The sequence below is a fragment of the Chionomys nivalis genome, chromosome 14 (genome assembly GCF_950005125.1).
Source record: "Chionomys nivalis chromosome 14, mChiNiv1.1, whole genome shotgun sequence".
NCBI classification, from domain to species: Eukaryota; Metazoa; Chordata; class Mammalia; order Rodentia; family Cricetidae; genus Chionomys; species Chionomys nivalis.
Window position 1 is genome coordinate 315,769 of NC_080099.1, and position 12,496 is coordinate 328,264.

A 12,496-nucleotide genomic window follows, 5' to 3' on the forward strand; every position below is an offset into this window, starting at 1 on the left:
AAAGCAGTGCTAAGAGGAAAGTTCATAGCATTAAGTGCCCACTTAAAGAAAACAGAGAAAGCACACATTGGAGACTTAATAGCCCACCTGAAAGCTTTAGAAAAAAAGAAGCAGACTCACCTAGGAGAAGTAGAAGACTCGAAATAATCAAATTGAGGGCTGAAATCAACAAAATAGAAACACAGAAAACAATCCAAAGAATCAATGAAACAAAAAGCTGGTTCTTGGAGAAAATCAATAAGATTGATAAACCCCTATCCAAACTAATCAAACGGCGGAGAGAGAATACGCAAATTAACAAAATCAGAAACGAAAAGGGAGACATAACCACAGACACAGAGGAAATTCAGAGAATCATTAGATCTTACTACAAAAACCTGTATGCCACAAAATTGGAAAATGTAAAAGAAATGGACACTTTTTTAGATAAGTACCATATACCAAAGTTAAACCAGGACCAGGTGAACAATCTAAATAGACCTGTTAGGGGCTGGAGAGATGGCTCAGAGGTTAAGAGCACTGGCTGCTCTCTCAGAGGTCCTGAGTTCAATTCCCAGCAACCACATGGTGGCTCACAACCACCTGTAATGAAATCTGGCGCTCTCTTCTGGTGTGTGGGCATACATGGAGACAGAACGTTGTATGCATAATAAATAAATAAATCTTTAAAAAAAAAATAATAAATAAATAAATAAATAAATAAATAAATAGACCTGTTAGTCGCGAAGAATTAGAAGTTGTTATAAAAATCCTCCCCACCAAAAAAAGCCCAGGTCCAGACGGCTTCAATGCAGAATTCTACAAGAACTTCCAAGAAGACTTAATACCTATACTCCTTAATGTATTTCACAATATAGAAACAGATAAGTCATTGCCAAATTCCTTTTATGAAGCTGCAGCTACTCTGATACCAAAACCACACAAAGACACAACCAAGAAAGAGAACTACAGGCCAATCTCACTCATGAACATCGACACAAAAATACTCAAAAAAATACTAGCAAACCGAATCCAAGAACACATTAGAAAAATTATCCATTATGATCAAGTAGGCTTCATCCCAGAGATGCAGTGCTGGTTCAACATACGAAAATCTAGCTGGGCGGTGGTGGCGCACGCCTTTAATCCCAGCACTTGGGAGGCAGAGACAGGTGAATCTCTGTGAGTTTGAGACCATCCTGGTCTACAAGAGCTAGTTCCAGGACAGGCTCCAAAGCCACAGAGGAACCCTGTCTCGAAAAACCAAAAAAAAAAAAAAAAAAAAAAAAAAAAAACAAAAAACGAAAATCTATCAATGTAATCCATCATATAAATAAACTGAAAGAAAAAAAACATATGATCATTTCATTAGATGCTGAAAAAGCATTTGACAAAATTCAACATCCCTTTATGATAAAGGTCTTAGAGAGATTAGGGATACAAGGGTCATACCTAAGTATAATAAAAGCTATTTATAGCAAGCCGTCAGCTAACATCAAATTAAATGGAGAGAAACTCAAAGCTATTCCACTAAAATCAGGAACATGACAAGGTTGTCCACTCTCTCCATACCTCTTTAATATAGTGCTTGAAATTCTAGCAATAGCAATAAGACAACATAAAGGGATCAAAGGGATTCAAATTGGAAAGGAAGAAGTTAAACTTTCATTATTTGCAGACGATATGATAGTGTACATAAGCGACCCCAAAAACTCCAGCAAAGAACTCCTTCAGCTGATAAACACCTTTAGTAGTGTTGCAGGATACAAGATCAATTCCAAAAAATCAGTTGCCCTCCTATACACAAAGGATAAGGAAGCAGAGAGGGAAATCAGAGAAGCATCACCCTTCACGATAGTCACAAATACCATAAAATATTTTGGGGTAACTCTAACCAAGGAAGTGAAGGATCTATTTGACAAGAACTTTAAGTCTATGAAGAAAGAAATTGAGGAGGATACCAGAAAATGGAAGGATCTCCCTTGCTCTTGGATTGGGAGGATCAACATAGTAAAAATGGCAATTCTACCAAGGGCAATTTATAGATTCAATGCAATCCCCATTAAAATCCCATCAAAATTCTTCACAGATCTTGAGAGGACAATAATATACTTTATATGGAGAAACAAAAAACCCAGGGCAGCCAAAACAATCTTATATAATAAAGGATCGTCTGGAGGCATTACCATCCCTGACTTCAAACTCTATTACAGAGCTTCAGTATTGAAAACAGCTTGGTATTGGCATAAAAACAGAGAAGTCGATCAATGGAACCGAGTAGAAGACCCTGATTTTAACACACAAACATATGAACACCTAATTTTTGATAAAGGAGCTAAAAGTATTCAATGGAAAAAAAGAGAGCATCTTCAACAAATGGTGCTGGCAGAACTGGTTGGCAACCTGTAGAAGAATGAAAATAGATCCATATCTATCGCCATGCACAAAACTCAATTCCAAATGAATTAAAGACCTCAATATTAGTCTGAACACACTGAACCTGATAGAAGAAAAAGTGGAAAGTACTCTACAACATATGGGTACAGGAGATCACTTCCTACATTTAGCCCCAGCAGCACAGACATTAAAGACAACATTGAATAAATGGGACCTCCTGAAACTGAGAAGCTTCTGTAAAGCAAAGGACACTGTCACTAAGACAAAAAGGCAACCCACTGACTGGGTGAAGATCTTCACCAACCCTGCAACAGAAAAAGGTCTGATCTCCAGAATATAAAAAGAACTCAAGAGACTAGACTTTAGGGATGGAGAGGTGGCTCAGCGGTTAAGAGAACTGACTTTTCTTTCCGAAGACCCGAGTTCAATTCCCAGCACCCACATGGCAGCTCACAACTGTCTGAAGATCCAGTTCCAGGGGATCTGACACCTTCACACCAATGCACATAAAATAAAGTTAAATAAACCATAAAAATTTAAAAAAAAAGAAAGAAACTAGACTTTAAAATGCTAATTAACCCAATAAAAAATGGGGCACTGAACTGAACAGAGAATTCTCAACAGAAGAAATTCAAATGGCCAAAAGACACTTAAGGTCATGCTCAACCTCCTTAGTGATAAGGGAAATGCAAATTAAAACAACTTTGAGATACCATCTTACACCTGTCAGAATGACTAAAATCAAAAACACCAATGATAGCCTTTGCTGGAGAGGTTGTGGAGAAAGGGGCACACTCATCCATTGCTGGTGGGAATGCAAACTTGTGCAACCACTTTGGAAATCAGTGTGGCGATTTCTCAGGAAATTTGGGGTCAACTTACCCCAAGATCCAGTAATACCACTCTTGGGAATATACCCAAGAGATGCCCTATCATATGACAAAAGTATCTGTTCAACTATGTTCATAGCAGCATTGTTTGTAATAGCCAGAACCTGGAAACAACCTAGATGCCCTTCAATGGAGGAATGGATGAAGAAAGTGTGGAATATATACATATTAGAGTACTACTCAGCGGTAAAAAACAATGACTTCTCGAATTTTGCGTGCAAATGGATGGAAATGGAAAACACTATCCTGAGTGAGGTATCCCAGACCCAAAAAGAGGAACATGAGATGTACTCACTCATAATCGGTTTCTAGCCATAAATAAAGGACATTGAGCATATAATTTGTGATCCTAGAGAAGCTAAATAAGAAAGTGAACCTAAAGAAAATCGTAGTCAGCCGCCTGGATAGGGGAAGTAGACAAGATTGCAGGGCAAAAACTGTGAACTTGCGGGTGAGGTGGCATGGGGCAAAGGGGAAATGGGATGAGAAACGTGAGAAGGGGAGGATGGTAGGAGCTTGGGGGATTGGGATGGTTGGGATATAGGAAGGGTGGATACGGGAGCAGCGAAGTATATATCCTAACTAAGGGAGCCATCTTACGGTTGGCAAGAGACTTGACTCTAGAGGGGTTCGCAGGTGTCCAGGGAGATGTCCCCAGCTGGTACCTTGGGCAACTGAGGAGAGGGAACCTGAAATGACCCTATCCTATACTGATGAATATCTTTTTTTTTTTTTTTTGGTTTTTCGAGACAGGGTTTCTCTGTGGTTTTGGAGCCTGTCCTGGAACTCCCTTTGTAGACCAGGCTGGCCTCGAACTCACAGAGATCCGCCTGCCTCTGCCTCCCGAGTGCTGGGATTAAAGGCGTGCGCCACCACCGCCCGGCTACTGATGAATATCTTACATATCACCTTAGAACCTTCATCTGGCCATGGATCGAGGTAGAGACAGAGACTCAATTTGGAGCAACGGTCTGAGCTCTTAAAGTCCAAATGAGGAGCAGAAGGAAGGAGAACATGAGCAAGGAAATCAGGACCACGAGGGGTGCACCCACCCACTGTGACAGTGGAACTGATCTGTTGGGAGCCCACCAAGGCCAGCTGGTCTGGGACTGAATAAGCATGGGTTGAAACTGGACTCTCTGAGCATGGCGGACAATGAAGGCTGATGAGAAGCCAAGGACAATGGCACTAGGTTTTGATCCTAATACATGAACTGGCTTTGTGGGAGCTTAGCCTATTTAGACGCTCACTTTCCTGGATGTAGGTAGAAGACCTTCGTCTTCCCGCAGGGCAGGGAATTTGAATTGCTCTTCAGTATCAAGAGGGAGGGTAAATGGTGTGGGGGGAGGAGAAGAGGAGTGGGGATAGGGGGCAATATTTGGGAGGAGGGGAGGGAAATGGGAAACGGGGAGCAGGTGGAAATTTTAAAAAAAATAGAGAAAAATAAAAAAAAATTATAACCTTTCTTTTTATTTAAACAGAAAACAGGAGGTGATGTGGGAGTCCCTTCTATGTGTTGTAATTGCCATTAATGAATAAAGAAACTGCCTTGGCCTGCTGATAGCACAGAACTTAGGTAGGTGGGGAGGACTGGACTGAATGGGGAGAAAGAAGGATGGAGTCAGAGAGATGCCATGGAGCTGCTGGAGTCAGACATGCTGAGTCTTTGCTGGTAGACCACAACATCGTGGTAATAAACAGATTAATATAAATGGGTTAAATTAAGATGTAAGAGTTAGCCAATAAGAAGTTAGAGCTAGTGGGCCAAGCAGTGATTTGATTAATACAGTATCTGTGAGGTTATTTCAGGATGGGAGGCTGGGATGTACAGGTGGCCTGTTGCTACTCTCTGTTTTAACTACCACCAATTTGTAAAGACCTTTTCTTCCATGAAAAAGGTTCATGACCAACAGTAACTGACATAGACAGATGTTTAGAAATAGCTATTTAACCAAACAGTAGAAATTAACTCCTGGCTAGGATCTATGACAGCTGTATATATGTTTGTTTGTTTGTTTGTTTATTTATTTATTTATTTATTTATTTGTTTTTTCGAGACAGGGTTTCTCTGTGGCTTTGGAGCCTGTCCTGGAACTAACTATGTAGACCAGGCTGGTCTCGAACTCACAGAGATCCACCTGCCTCTGCCTCCCGAGTGCTGTGATTAAAGGCGTGCATCACCATCGCCCGGTTTATATGTTTGTTTTTTATATATTCCCTCTTGGTTCACAGTACAAAGTTCAGGCTCCCTTATTGCATTTCATGTAATGGCTATAGAAACAAGTGCAGTCTTCACTCATAAATATCTAAGATAAAACCAATAGCCTCTCCTGCGATATTTTTGCTCTCCTTGATCAAGAGGATAAAACCAGCCCTAAACATGCTCATTTGTGGAGTATACTCATGAGTGAGTATATATAAGATTATACTTTAAAGAAAAAACATATTAGGCACATGGAGTAGAAACCTTGCTTAGCTCAAAGTCATGAAGAACATCTATAAAATATTTCAGTAAGGTACTGAATTCCCCTGAGTGAGCATAGCTTGGACCATAATGTTTTAGCTTGAAATAAAAGAAAACAAACTTTCAAGGTACAGTCTTAACAGAGTAGTATGCTCCCAAAGTGCTTGTCTTGCTTAGTCACTAATACTATAAATTAGCTAAAAGGAAGCCTGGTCATATATTGTGACTCTAACTAAGCTCATCATCATGATTGTGAGGTAATCAGAAAGGACAGGCTTTACACTACGAATAGTTCTGAACTCAAGACCAATGGATGCAATGGCCTTAAGCATGTTATTTTACCATTGTTACTTAAGAAATCTTTAAAGAAGAATATTGTCCTCTTGAAGGCAGTGTCCTGTATCTCTTCAAAAAAGACTGATGGCCACAGAACTTCCACCTGGAAGCATGCTTTAAATATGGCAAAACCAGCTATGAAGCAAGAAACTGCTTAATCTTTAAACCAAGGAGAGGACCCTGTCAAGACTCCACAACAGTGCATTGGAGGATCCATTGCTCCATTTTGTTAACTCAAGTAGGTCACTCTCCCCAAATTCCTACCCACAGGAATGTCTGTCAGATCTTTTGAACTTGGCATCTAAAGACATTTACTGCTTCTGGATCTTTGGTCCCACAATAACCACAGAGAAATTTGGGACTTCCTAGGTAGTTGGAAATCTGTCTCACTTATGCTTATCCTTCTCAGATCTGATGGCATTGGATGAGTAGGAAACTGATAGCCTTACCAGTTTAGCAGCTTTCCCCTGACCCACACCCCTCAAGGCTACAACCAGCTTGGTAGCTCTTGGTTCATTAGTCGTTTCCTCTTAAGAGTACAGACAGATGTTCCTCATTCACAGGGTTTGTTGTAGGGGATAAACAGGTTTCAGATATAACTTCAGAGGTTTACAGTTTTAGCACTGAAAATGCAGTCCTGATGAACTGATAGGGCCATGACTGCAAACAGTTTTATGTAGTGCTTAACTTTCTGCTGATTTTACTGGTCCCAGCTTTAAAACACAGGTTACGATAAGAGAGGGAATAGAACCCTATAGGTATGTTCAGTTTCATCCTCCTCCACTCACTCAACCTCTTTTGTTCAATGAATTTAGACTTAAATGTTTGTTTCATCTGGCTAAAACCATGCCGTAGGAAAAATGTTCATGCCTTTTAATCCAAAGACTTTTGCTTTGACAACAAGATGTAAATCTGTCCCAGTTGTTTTAAAGACATCTGCAGGTTCCTGGGGCATGTTCTGCTACTGTGTCAAGAAATTTGGTCTGTTGGAAACAGTCTCCAGAGCCCCTCTTTGACCCTACCTATTTTCAAGCACATTTTGTAGGTTCACTCCTCTTGCCACAGGGGGCCCTCCAGATACATCAACTCCAGCATCATCTTCGTGGATGCTAACTGGGCAAGTAATGGTACGTTGATCTCAGCCACAAGCCCACTAATAAAGGCACCATTATCTGTTAACTTTTATTAACACCTTTAGAGGATGGATGTATTCACCACCTCCATTGAAGTAGCAGATATGATGCCTCAAGTACTTCTGAAGAACACATCATCCATCCATTTGGCATGCTACCTCCGGCTCCCAAGCTCCTGGGACATCAGTGCTGGTACCAACTTTCCACACTAGAGCAGACACCTATTGAGTAACTGGGACCTAGTTTTCCAAACATGTCCCAATAAAGAGCACATCTACTCTCATGTCTCACTCTTTCAGCCTTGTCTCTGTCTTTTTTGTACAACCAGGGTACTTATCTGCTCCATTCTTTCTGCCAGTCTTCTTTCTTCCCATGGCTAGCCCAGTTAATAGGGCTGGTGATAATCTATTATTTCCTTACCAGTCTTTCTTCTTACCCTCCTTAAGGAACAGATGCCTGGGGTCTCTAGGATGACAATTAGCTGCTTTTCCACACGTACCACCTGATAAGCCTGGGCCCACAGACTCCTATCTACCCCTTCCCCATGTTGTCCCATGCCTCCAGGAATTAGTCAGACTTGAATGTGTACCCATATATCTAAGAACTCTGGGATGTTTATATGGAAGCCCCACCCAGCCTCATTCCTCCCATTCCAGACCCCACCCCCTCAGAAAGCCTGTCAAGGGTCAATTCCTCCTCTGACAAGCACAGGACTGTGCCTACAATACTTATGATGCAATAACCCACCTGCCTCGTCTTTACCCCTCATGGTATTCTACTTCCTCACTGAGGCCATCCAGGAGCTGCTTTGTACATTAACCCTAGGCTTTTAATTCAGCTTGATCTGATTTATTGCATAGACGTCACATTCATATACTTCATGAAGGTTTTAAAACAATTGGATGTTATTTTATTCTTTTTTTTGTGAAAAAAAAAATTTCCGCCTCCCATTTCCCTTCCCCTCCTCCCGCCCCTCTTCCCCTCCCCCCACTTCTCTTCTCCTCCCTCTCCAGTACCAGGAGCAGTCAGGGTTCCCTGCCCTGTGGAAAGTCCGAGGTCCTCCCCCCTCCATCCAGGTCTAGGAAGGTTTCTCTGTGGCATTGGAGCCTGTCCTGGAACTAGCTCTGTAGACCAGGCTGGTCTCGAACTCACAGAGATCCGCCTGCCTCTGCATTCCAAGTGCTGAGATTAAAGGCGTATGCCACCATCGCCCAGCACTTTTTTTTTTGAAAAATGTATTCTTTAATGTGTCTTTTTACTGAAATTGCTAGATAGCTATTTTTTTTTTAAGTTTTTCGAGACAGGGTTTCTCTGTGGTTTTGGAGCCTGTCCTGGAACTAGCTCTTGTAGACCAGGCTGGTCTCGAACTCACAGAGATCCACCTGCCTCTGCCTCCCAAGTGCTGGGATTAAAGGCGTGCGCCACCACCGCCCGGCTAGATAGCTAATTTTCAATGTGTTTTCACCACAATTTCCAGGTATCTATTAAAAATTAGCAGGTTTGGAGGGAGAGAGGTTTAAGCAGTCCCTAGGTGAGCCCTCCTTCCGTCAGGCCCCCGGCTTGGGGTGCCCCCCTTCCCTGTGGCTGGACACCTGGCTTCAGACTTCGCCTTCTCACCCCCACCTGGTGGGGGTGATAGGTCGGGAGGGGCTAGAGCCAGGCTGTTTGGACCCTTGGACTTGGATAAGCTTCCAAGGGCCTCCACGTGGGCCTGGAATCCGGCCAGGGGTTGGGCCAGGCTCAGAGGTGTTGGGGATCTCCTCTTGTCCCCCGCCGTATGAATTCTGTGGAGGGATGGCATACTGTGGACCTCAGGTTGGACTGGACCTAGTGCCCCAAGTTGGCCTGGAGACTTGGCAGCCTGAGGATCAGGCAGGAGCAGGAGTGAAGAGCAACTCGGAGGGGGCCTCCTCTGAGCCCAGTACTGTCGGTCCCAGTGCCGTGAAGTCGGAGAAGGTGGAACCAAGTCACGAGGAGTCCCAGGACATGAAAGATCTGGAGAAGGAGCTAGAGCAGTTTGCCAAGGTGCTGAAGCAGAAGAGGATCACCTTGGGTTACACCCTGGGTATTCTCTTTGGAAAGGTGTTCAACTTTGAAGTGCTGCAGCTCAGCTTCAAGAACATGTGCAAGATGCGCCCCCTGCTGGAGAAGTGGGTAGAGGAAGCCGACAACGAGATGAGCATTGAGAACCGCGTGAGGGGGAACCTGGAGAGCATGTTTCTGCAGTGCCCGAAGCCCACCCTACAGCAGATAAGCATTATCGCCAAGCAGCTCGGCCTGGGGAAGGATGTGGTCCGAGTGTGGTTTTGTAACCGTCGCCAGAAGGGCAAACGATGAAGCACTGATTATTCCCAACGAGAAGTGTAGCCCTCCACCCCCAGGGCCCCATTTTGGTGCCCCAAGCTATGGGAGCCCCCACTTTACCACACTCTACTCTCCAGTCCCGTTTCCTGAGGGCGAGGCCGTTCCTACTGTTCCCATCGCTGCTCTGGGCTCTCCCATGCATTCAAACTGAGCGGCCAGCCCTGCCTGGGGATGAGGTGAGCTGAGGCGAGGGGGAGAGAGAGGTAGATAGAACCTGGAGCCACCACAGCATTGGAGTGAAGCTCCTTTACTGAGGAGGGGTCGCAAGCACAAAAAGGGTGGGGAAGATGAAGTTCAGTGATGCTGTTTTGATCGTGAGCCTGTCACTCATTTTGTTCTTTTTTGTTGGTTTGTTTTTTGTTTTTCGAGACAGGGTTTCTCTGTGGCTTTGGAACCTGTCCTGGAACTAGCCCTGTAGACCAGGCTGGTCTCGAACTCACAGAGATCCGCCTGCCTCTGCCTCCCGAGTGCTGGGATTAAAGGCGTGCGCCACCATCGCCCGGCTACTCATTTTGTTCTTAAATAATAAATAAAGCCTGGGACACATTGGATGGCAAAATAAATAAATAAATAAATAAATAAATAAATAAATAAATAAAATTAGCAGGTTTGAAAGCTATAGAAGACTGGATTCCTGCTTAACTATGCTTTGGATATAATACCATGCGTTCTTGTTAACACTTAACTTTTTAAAGAAGAAAGAAGCATCAAATTATCACTCCATGGATTTTAAAATATTGTGATCGATCACCAGTAATCTCCTTGACAAAAGCGTCATGCAGTTCATAATACTTTCTGACAAGAACTTCAGAGAGGTTCACTGGCACAACTAAAGAAGCCTATGAGTAGGAGAAAATCAAGTTTTACACCCTGATCAGAGCAGCATGACTCCAGAGGGAGAAAATAAACATGATGCATGATGCATGTGAAACGTAGTAAGATGGGAGGACTGTCTCCCGGATGAGATATGCTTTAATATGCCCCAGAAACCCCTCTGACTAATGTAGTTGCTTGCAGACCTTCACTGCTAAGATACCTGTTTTATGCCTTCCAACCCAGAAACCTTTTTTTTTTCTTTCCTGATCTTATCTCAGCACAATGGACCAAAGCCTAAACTACATGCCCTGAAACCCTAGACATTCTTTCTGAATACATCCCATTTCCCATTAGATTGTTTACAGAATTCTTTTACTAAATCTGAGAGTGCCGGGCGGTGGTGGCGCAGGCCTTTAATCCCAGCACTCGGGAGGCAGAGGCAGGCGGATCTCTGTGAGTTCGAGACCAGCCTGGTCTACAAGAGCTAGTTCCAGGACAGGCTCCAAAACCGCAAAGAAACCCTGTCTGGAAAAACAAAAATAAGTAAATAGATAGATAGATAGATAGATAGATAGATAGATAGATAGATAGATAGACCTGAGAGTGTTTTCGATTATAACTTAAAAAGCCTAATTTCCCCTATTTATTCTTTCTACAGGAGCTGGGGCTATCTCTAGCTTGTCTACTCTATTCGTTTGTTTTGGGTTTTGCTTGTTTCATTTTTCTTTTCCATATTTTGATGTGATCTAACTCAAATATCTGAGTAATGTTTATTTTATCTAAGAAGACCTGAAAAATGAAAACATCTGTTTCCAATGATTTGGGTTTGTAAAACAAATGGAGAGGTTATTAAAGTGAGATTCAGAGCTCTGTATTCATACTAATCCTCAGAGAAATTGTTAACAATTCAGTGATCTTGAAATGTATCTTCTAGCCAGGCGGTGGTGGCGCACGCCTTTAATCCCAGCACTTGGGAGGCAGAGGCAGGCGGATCTCTGTGAGTTCGAGACCAGCCTGGTCTACAAGAGCTAGTTCCAGGACAGGCTCCAAAACCACAGAGAAACCCTGTCTCAAAAAACAAAAAACAAACAATGTATCTTCTAAGTGGCTGGAGAGATGGCTCAGAGGAATAGAGCACTGGCTGCTCTTCTAGAGGTCCTGTGTTCAATTCCCAGCAACCACATGGTGGCTCACAACCATCTGTAATAAGATTTGGTGTCCTCTTCTGTACTGCAGGATACATGAAGGAAGAAACATTTTATATATATATATATATATATATATATATATATATATATTAAATAAAAATCTTATTTCTTTAAAAAAAAGAAATGTATCTTCTGTAGACCACAGAATAGACTTTAGGTTTTATCACTCAAAACTTCCCTTCCTGATAATATTTAACAACTACTTTCCAAATTCACCATGCGAGCTACAATTTCTCCACATCCCCCAACCAAGGTAGTAAGGCTAATTTAAGGCCATACTTTGAAGCAAGGATTCATGATTCAAATTCTCTTGTACCAATATTATTTCCTCCTTTTTTATTTTTGGTCCTAATATTGTCTTCACTACTCACTCATACATTTGTATTTTTTCTACTCTGGCACTTTAATGCAAATTTTTTGTCCTAACTCCTTTCTTGTGAGTGAATTCAAGGATGATTCATTTAATATTGCTATAGTCTAAACAGACAGTGTAAATTAGATGTATTATAGTCTCTGGAATGGTTTTGACTAGCTGCAGAGGGGAAATTTCAGGTGATAATGCTACAAATAACATCAATGTTCTGTAACAGTATGTGCTAATATAGTCCCTCAGGAGGGCAGAAAAATATTCTTTTCAAGAATCCTGTGGGTTGGCTGCTATTAAAAGGTCTTGGGCAAGTGAGACTTATGTAGCTGGTCTTCTAACAGGTGAGAGAGATTACCTCCACATTGTTAGTCCAAACATACATTACTACAGATTTGGTAAATATACATATTTTAATATGTTTCAATACACTGTGTGAATATATGTTTACTCCACTATGCTTTGGAAAAGAAACATAAACTTTTCTCACTTTTTTTTTGTATTTCAAGGTGCTTTTAAACTATAAAAAAATGATAGAGTGCAGA

The 12,496-nt window shown here is 42.2% G+C and overlaps 1 pseudogene; it reads left to right on the forward strand.

Annotated features, from left to right (window-relative positions):
- The first annotated feature begins 6,912 nt into the window (after positions 1-6,912).
- On the forward strand, positions 6,913-9,714 carry LOC130886975 (POU domain, class 5, transcription factor 1-like; annotated as a pseudogene).
- Positions 9,715-12,496: the final 2,782 nt, after the last annotated feature.